General features: G+C 40.0%; 1 long non-coding RNA gene across 1 annotated transcript; it reads right to left on the reverse strand.

Annotated features, from left to right (window-relative positions):
* Positions 1 to 1,958: 1,958 nt before the first annotated feature.
* On the reverse strand, positions 1,959 to 5,280 carry LOC120044175. The gene is made up of 4 exons (XR_005476523.1): positions 5,164 to 5,280; positions 3,947 to 4,051; positions 2,688 to 2,798; positions 1,959 to 2,568 (listed from the first exon to the last, which is right to left on the reverse strand). It is a non-coding gene; the product is annotated as an uncharacterized LOC120044175 (long non-coding RNA).
* Between the last annotated feature and the right edge of the window lie 1,693 nt (positions 5,281 to 6,973).

A 6,973-nucleotide genomic window follows, 5' to 3' on the forward strand; every position in this document is an offset into this window, starting at 1 on the left:
AACCCAAGCAGCATGTCAATATGATACAGTAGTAGTCTACAGAACCCAAGCAGCATGTCAATATGATACAGTAGTAGTCTACAGAACCCAAGCAGCATATCAATATGATACAGTAGTAGCCTACAGGACCCAAGCAGCATGTCAATATGATACAGTAGTAGCCTACAGAACCCAAGCAGCATGTCAATATGATACAGTAGTAGTCTACAGAACCCAAGCAGCATGTCAATATGATACAGTAGTAGTCTACAGAACCCAAGCAGCATGTTAATATGATACAGTAGTAGCCTACAGAACCCAAGCAGCATGTCAATGTGATACAGTAGTAGCCTACAGAACCCAAGCAGCATGTCAATATGATACAGTAGTAGTCTACAGAACCCAAGCAGCATGTCAATATGATACAGTAGTAGTCTACAGAACCCAAGCAGCATGTCAATATGATACAGTAGTAGTCTACAGAACCCAAGCAGCATATCAATATGATACAGTAGTAGCCTACAGAACCCAAGCAGCATGTCAATATGATACAGTAGTAGCCTACAGAACCCAAGCAGCATATCAATATGATACAGTAGTAGCCTACAGAACCCAAGCAGCATGTTAATATGATACAGTAGTAGTCTACAGAACCCAAGCAGCATGTTAATATGATACAGTAGTAGTCTACAGAACCCAAGCAGCATGTCAATATGATACAGTAGTAGCCAGCATGTCAATATGATACAGTAGTAGTCTACAGAACCCAAGCAGCATGTCAATATGATACAGTAGTAGCCTACAGAACCCAAGCAGCATGTCAATATGATAAAGTAGTAGTCTACAGAACCCAAGCAGCATGTTAATATGATACAGAAGTCTACAGAATGAATGCACGTAATAAACAATGAACAATGAATGTACGTAATAATGATGAACAATGAATGCACGTAATAAACATAATAGCATGGCAGGCTATGTATACAACATATAAACTATGATATACACGTAGGACTATATCTAATTGAATCTATAGCTGCACCTAGCCAATTATAGGCCTATAATAAACTCCTCTATGAAGATGTGCTTATTATCTCATATAGCCCTATATTGCCTAGCCTTATTTGAAGGTCCGTTGGCAATATAAGCTATATAATATGTTGTTCCCTGTAACAAACGGTAACAGGAGCCCTGCGCAACACTGTATCAGCCCCTTCAAAACGCTCTAATTGTTCATGATACCCCTCACGCAGGTCCACCGATGTCAGAATTTGCCTACATATTCAGTATAGTAGTTGCTTTTCAAAATGCAATATTCCCTTTTTGTTTGATTTTCCTGTGATTTAATGAGAATAATCATGTTCAGACCAATCCACTGCTCACAACTAATAGATATCAATCAGCATTGTGCCAGGTGCATATCTTAGTAGGCTATAGTTTGTGAACTGTATACTGTAAAATTAAATATTTTTTTATACCATGAGTATATCAATTGACATCAATTAATTTTGGTAAAATAACTATTAAATCATATGCTGCTGTAAATATCATACTAAGGTTTGTGTCCTTCGTCAGCCAGTATGCTTCAGTAGGACACATGGAGAGAGTCCTTATGTCCTACCATTTCAAATGATGGTGCAGGGGTAACAATGCACTGCTGAATTATATGGGTTGAGCAACAGTACATTCCAATCAATATCAGATGTTCCTCGATACACTGTTAACTGATTTAAAGTCCAACATAAAAAGCGAGTGAAAGGCTGCTGTTAGATTTGGCAAGTGACATTTCAGAAAGGTGATGTTGTACTTACAGTGTCGCAAGGGGCAGTAATGGCTTATAGCGTGCTGCACCAACACTATTACATATACAAACAATTAATTCATACTATGTAATCGATTGAAACACACAGAGCTGTTAGTGCTTAACGCATTTATTTAATAAGAACTTTATTTATATTAGCAGTCCCATTGAGGCCAAGGACTCTGTTGCAAATCACAATAACACAATAACCACAATCGCGGCAGCATAGAAAAATACTCCATGAAAATACAAAAAACCTATAAGTACAACAACCACATTCCTCAGTAAAGAGGTCCTCAACCAACATTCTGAGTTGCTAATGATGTCGCCATAGTCTAGGACCAGAAGAAACGGAGGAGAGGCGGTGAGGAGTGGAAATATGGCAACAAATGCGCTGAAATGAGACATTCCTTTTCCACTAGCATGTCATCAGGCAAATTACCATTCCCTGGATGTGTTCAGAAGGTGAGGGGTCAGGGGTCAACGTCGGGAGACCAGGCTGTTCCTGAGGGAGGTGGTGGCGGCCTTCTCCCTCTCCTGCTGGAGAGAGCGAGAGAAAGAGGCAGGGGTGTTGTATGATTTCATAAAGTAATAGCAGTCGTCATCTGAGCTCTCAGCAATATGACTTCTATCTTCATCTGAGTTCTCATCTTCATCAGAGTCATCAAAAATAACCCCTCCTCCCAGAATCAGCTTGTTGACTTGGTCTTGTGTCAGTTCACTCAATCTTCTCTTCAGGTGGCAGAGAAGGCCATTCCTCCCTCCCTCTGACAACTCCACTGCAATGCCTAAAAGTCATATGTAAAGCAGTAAATTATTTACAATTCCACTACACAAAATAGTGTAGAGGGTATTTGTAAAGCAAGACAAAATGTTCAGTCCAAAAATAGAATAAACCTCAACTTACTCTGATGTTGCAGCTGTAGGGACAGTGACTCCAGAGTTCACGTTGCTCTTTGTAGACTCCCCCCAATGCTTCTTCACCTCCTGCACCAGGATCCTCTCTTCCTCCTGCAATCTGTTTCGCCAACGTCAGTCTGTTTAAGATCGCCTTTTTTGATGGTAAGCTGGCTGTTGCCAGTGAGATGTAAACTCAGAGGTATATAACAGAACAGCAATGATTGCAGCCTACACTGAAGGTAGAAAAATTCACAATAGATACCTTCTGCAATCATATACTTACTGGTGCCAAGTCTCTCCTATGGACACACAAAGTTGTCAGTATTGATCAGCTCATCCACAGTGGGGGGAGCCTGAACTCTGCCTGCTGCTCGTGAAATTGAACAACGGCAGCTGTCAAGGCTTCCTCGTCCTCAACAATTTTTCTAAATCTGAAGCCTCCTCTCGTTGCCGTCTGAATAAAAATGGGCGAATAGACGGACTGTAGATTCAGATATATTACATGACTATAAGTTAGAGCTACTATAGAGGCACAAACAAAGAGAGTACAAATCAATCAAGTCCTTTCTAAAGCATTTGTTGTCATGCGGTTATAACATTATACAAGGTATGCAGAGTTGTGGCTCACAAGATACTCTGCTGTTTAAGGTCACGTCATTTCTCAGTTTAATCTAATGTATTTGTCACGCCCTGGCCTTAGTTATCTTTGTTTTCTTTATTATTTTAGTTAGGTCAGGGTGTGACATGGGGGATGTTGGTGTGTTTTTGTCTAGTCGAGGGTGTTTGTATTGTCTAGGGGGTTTTGGTAGAGTTTATGGGGTTGTGTTCAGTGTAGGTGTTTAGGTATGTCTATGGTTGCCTGAGTGGTTCTCAATCAGAGACAGCTGTCTATCGTTGTCTCTGATTGGGAGCCATATTTAAGGCAGCCATAGGCATTAGGCAGGTTGTGGGTAATTGTCTATGTCTATGTTGCATGTTAGCACTTAGTCTGTATAGCTTCACATTTGTCGTTTTGTTAGTTTGTATAAGTATTTGTTTCGTCTTCATTTTATTAAAGAAGATGTATCATTATCACGCTGCGCCTTGGTCCACTCTTTCACCTCAAGACGATCGTGACAGTATTACATTAGGTCAATTAATAACATAGGTCATGCCTACATTTGATCATAAACATGATCTGGTGTGTTTGACTCGTGCATTTTCCTTTCACAAATCAGTTTTACTGCTTGATTAATAAGGTGTTTGAGATTGTTGTTGGGGCCTTACCTGTCAAACGATAGAGGTAGTGTTTCCTCCTACACTGAGGCAAAGACCCTCAGTCTTCTTCTGGAGATGCCCACGTCTACCCTGTCTGACTAGCCTGAAATGTGGCTGTCAAACATAGGGCAAGTTATAAACATGACTCCACTGACATCAATGCAATTATGAAGTTGAGAGACAGAGAAACATTCACTTTCCTACCTGTTGGATTCTGGCTTGAAATATACTTATTCCTGTCATCCTATTGGAACCTATTGATTAATTGACACGTATAAGAAATATATATGTTAGGGGTCAGTAAAGGGTGTGTAGGAACTTTGTGCGTGGAATGTTACTGAGTGAGACAAGGGGAAGTGAAGAAAGTTAACATTCTGTTGGAACATGTTATTGCTTAATATTCATGTGTCTTATTAAGGAAGGAAAAAGGTAGCAGTTTGGTTTCAGTTCCTGATAAGGCAGGTCAGTTGCTGTGGAACTAAGACAATGAGGGATGTGGAAATCAACTCAGGATTAGTCAATGAGGAGAGAAGACACTGCTGGGAGGGGGGGTCATAGGGGCCCACCCCGAAAACCATCTGACTACAGACCTATCCCATACACACACGTCCAGGCCCATGAAGTTCCTAGACTTAGGCAGGCCATGACAATACCAGTGAGAGGAACATACTGTGTTTCTGCCTAACAACAGAGGAGGATTGTTTATCTTAGACATGCAAGGCGGTGACTCTGCCTAGTCGGAATACATAAATATATGCTTGTGGGTTGAATAAACTTATTTTTAGCTTTTTCTGATTGTCCGTTTGGAGTTTTTGCTCTATTTGTTCAGAACCTAACATACCTTCAGGCCACTGCTGAACCTAACATGATGTAGAGAAAGGAGATTGGATGGTTTACAATACTGTACACTGCAAATACACATAGAAGTTCCTGTTTATATTCAATGACTAAATATTTATTGCATCCCACGTCCTTGCCTACTCCTCAATCCTATGGTAGAAGAAGGTCCAGAGTCCCTCCCCTTCTGACCCTCTTCTCCAATAGGTTTTTGAAAAGGAGGCAAGGAGAGAGACTGTAAGCAACTCAGGAAATATTCACTTAGAAAGACCTTGTGTTTGGTCAATGTGTGAGTTAAAAAAACAGATGCGTGGGGCAGACTTGGGGTTCTGTTGTTCAAAACTTCCTTCTCTAGCCTATTTACTTCAAATAGAGTGGGGGGGGCTTACATCTTGGTTCCGTCTGTGTTCTGCCTGGCTGGTCTGTCCTTGTGGAAGTTGTAATCTAGTGGTGCCAGCAGTGTTCTGGCCTCATAGACTGGTGGTGAAAAGGAAAAAACGCTTGCTAGTGTACATCAGAATATGGTTCTGCTAGGACTCAAGATCAGCTGTTGATCTGTAAAAAAAAACACAGACAAGTCATAATGAATGAGTCATGAAATCAACTAAATAAATCCTTCTTTGGCTGTGTGCATGTCAAACATCACCCTAATGCAGGGTGTCCCTAACCATCACCCTAATGCACTGTTCCCCAACCATTATCCTAATGCACCCTAATGTGTTATTTCATAGTTTTGATGTCTTCACTATTATTCTACAATGTAGAAAATAGTACAAATAAAGAAAAACCCTTGAATGAGTAGGTATGTCCAAACCTTTGACTGGTACTGAATGTCACACAAAACCTAGCTAGTGAGCTTCATTTTCAGCTCTCTACAAAGCTACATAATGTTAGCAAGCTAGCTAACATTGTTCCAGTAATGTTCTGTAATAACATTAGTCACTTGGAAGTCTCAAAAAGGCGAGGCAACTATACACTGCGTGCACAATTATTAGGCAAGTGAGTATTCGGATCTTATCATTATTTATATGCACATTTTCTAACTCCAAACCATATACACTTGATTGCTTATTGGATTTAATCATTTTCAGGTGATAGGTATTTGTGTAATGAGGGAGTGTAGTGGTCTGGATGTAGCTGGTGCGGAGGAGTCAGGCGCAGGACAGCCGAGATGAGTAACACAAGTAACTTTACTCAAATATTCCCACAATAACGAAGCCCACAATAACGAACCGAACATACATAAAACAATCGCGCACAAAAACCATGGGGAAACCAGAGGGAACTTCTTATGGCTTGAATCCCGCTAACGGGATCGATATGACAACAGCCAGTGAAAGTGCAGGGCGCCAAATTCAAAACAACAGAAATCTCATAATTAAAATTCATCAAACATAGAAGTATTTTACATCATTTTAAAGATACACTTGTTGTTAATCCCACCACAGTGTCCGATTTTCAAAAAGGCTTTACAACGAAAGCACACCAAACGATTATGTTAGGTCTGCACCTAGTCACAGAAAAACACAGCCATTTTCCCAGACAAAGAGAGGAGTCACAAAAAGCAGAAATAGAGATAAAATGAATCACTAACCTTTGATGATCTTCATCAGATGACACTCATAGGACTTCATGTTACACAATACATGTATGTTTTGTTCGATAAAGTTCATCTTTATATACAAAAGTCTGAGTATACATTGGCGCGTTACGTTCAGTAGTTCCAAAACATCTGGTGATTTTGCAGAGAGCCACATCAATTTACAGAAATATTCATAATAAACATTGATAAAAGATACAACTATTATGCATGGAAAAATAGATACACATATCCTTAATGCAACCGCTGTGTCAGATTTCAAAAAAGCTTTACCGAAAAAGCACACCATGCAATAATCTGAGTACAGCGCTCAGACAACAACTCAAGCCATACACATATCTGCCATGTTGTGGAGTCAACAGAAGTCAGAAATAACATTATAAATATTCACTTACCTTTGATGATCTTCATCAGAATGCACTCCCAGGAATCCCAGTTCCACAATAAATGTTTGATTTGTTCGATAAAGTCCATAATTTATGTCCAAATACCTCCTTTTTGTTTGGCGGCTTAGCCCAGTAATCCAAATGCTCAATGTGCGATCTCTTAGTTCAGACAAAAAGTCAAGAAAGTTATATTACAGTTCGTAGAAACATGTC

This window comes from Salvelinus namaycush, chromosome 3, assembly GCF_016432855.1.
Source record: "Salvelinus namaycush isolate Seneca chromosome 3, SaNama_1.0, whole genome shotgun sequence".
Taxonomy (NCBI): Eukaryota; Metazoa; Chordata; class Actinopteri; order Salmoniformes; family Salmonidae; genus Salvelinus; species Salvelinus namaycush.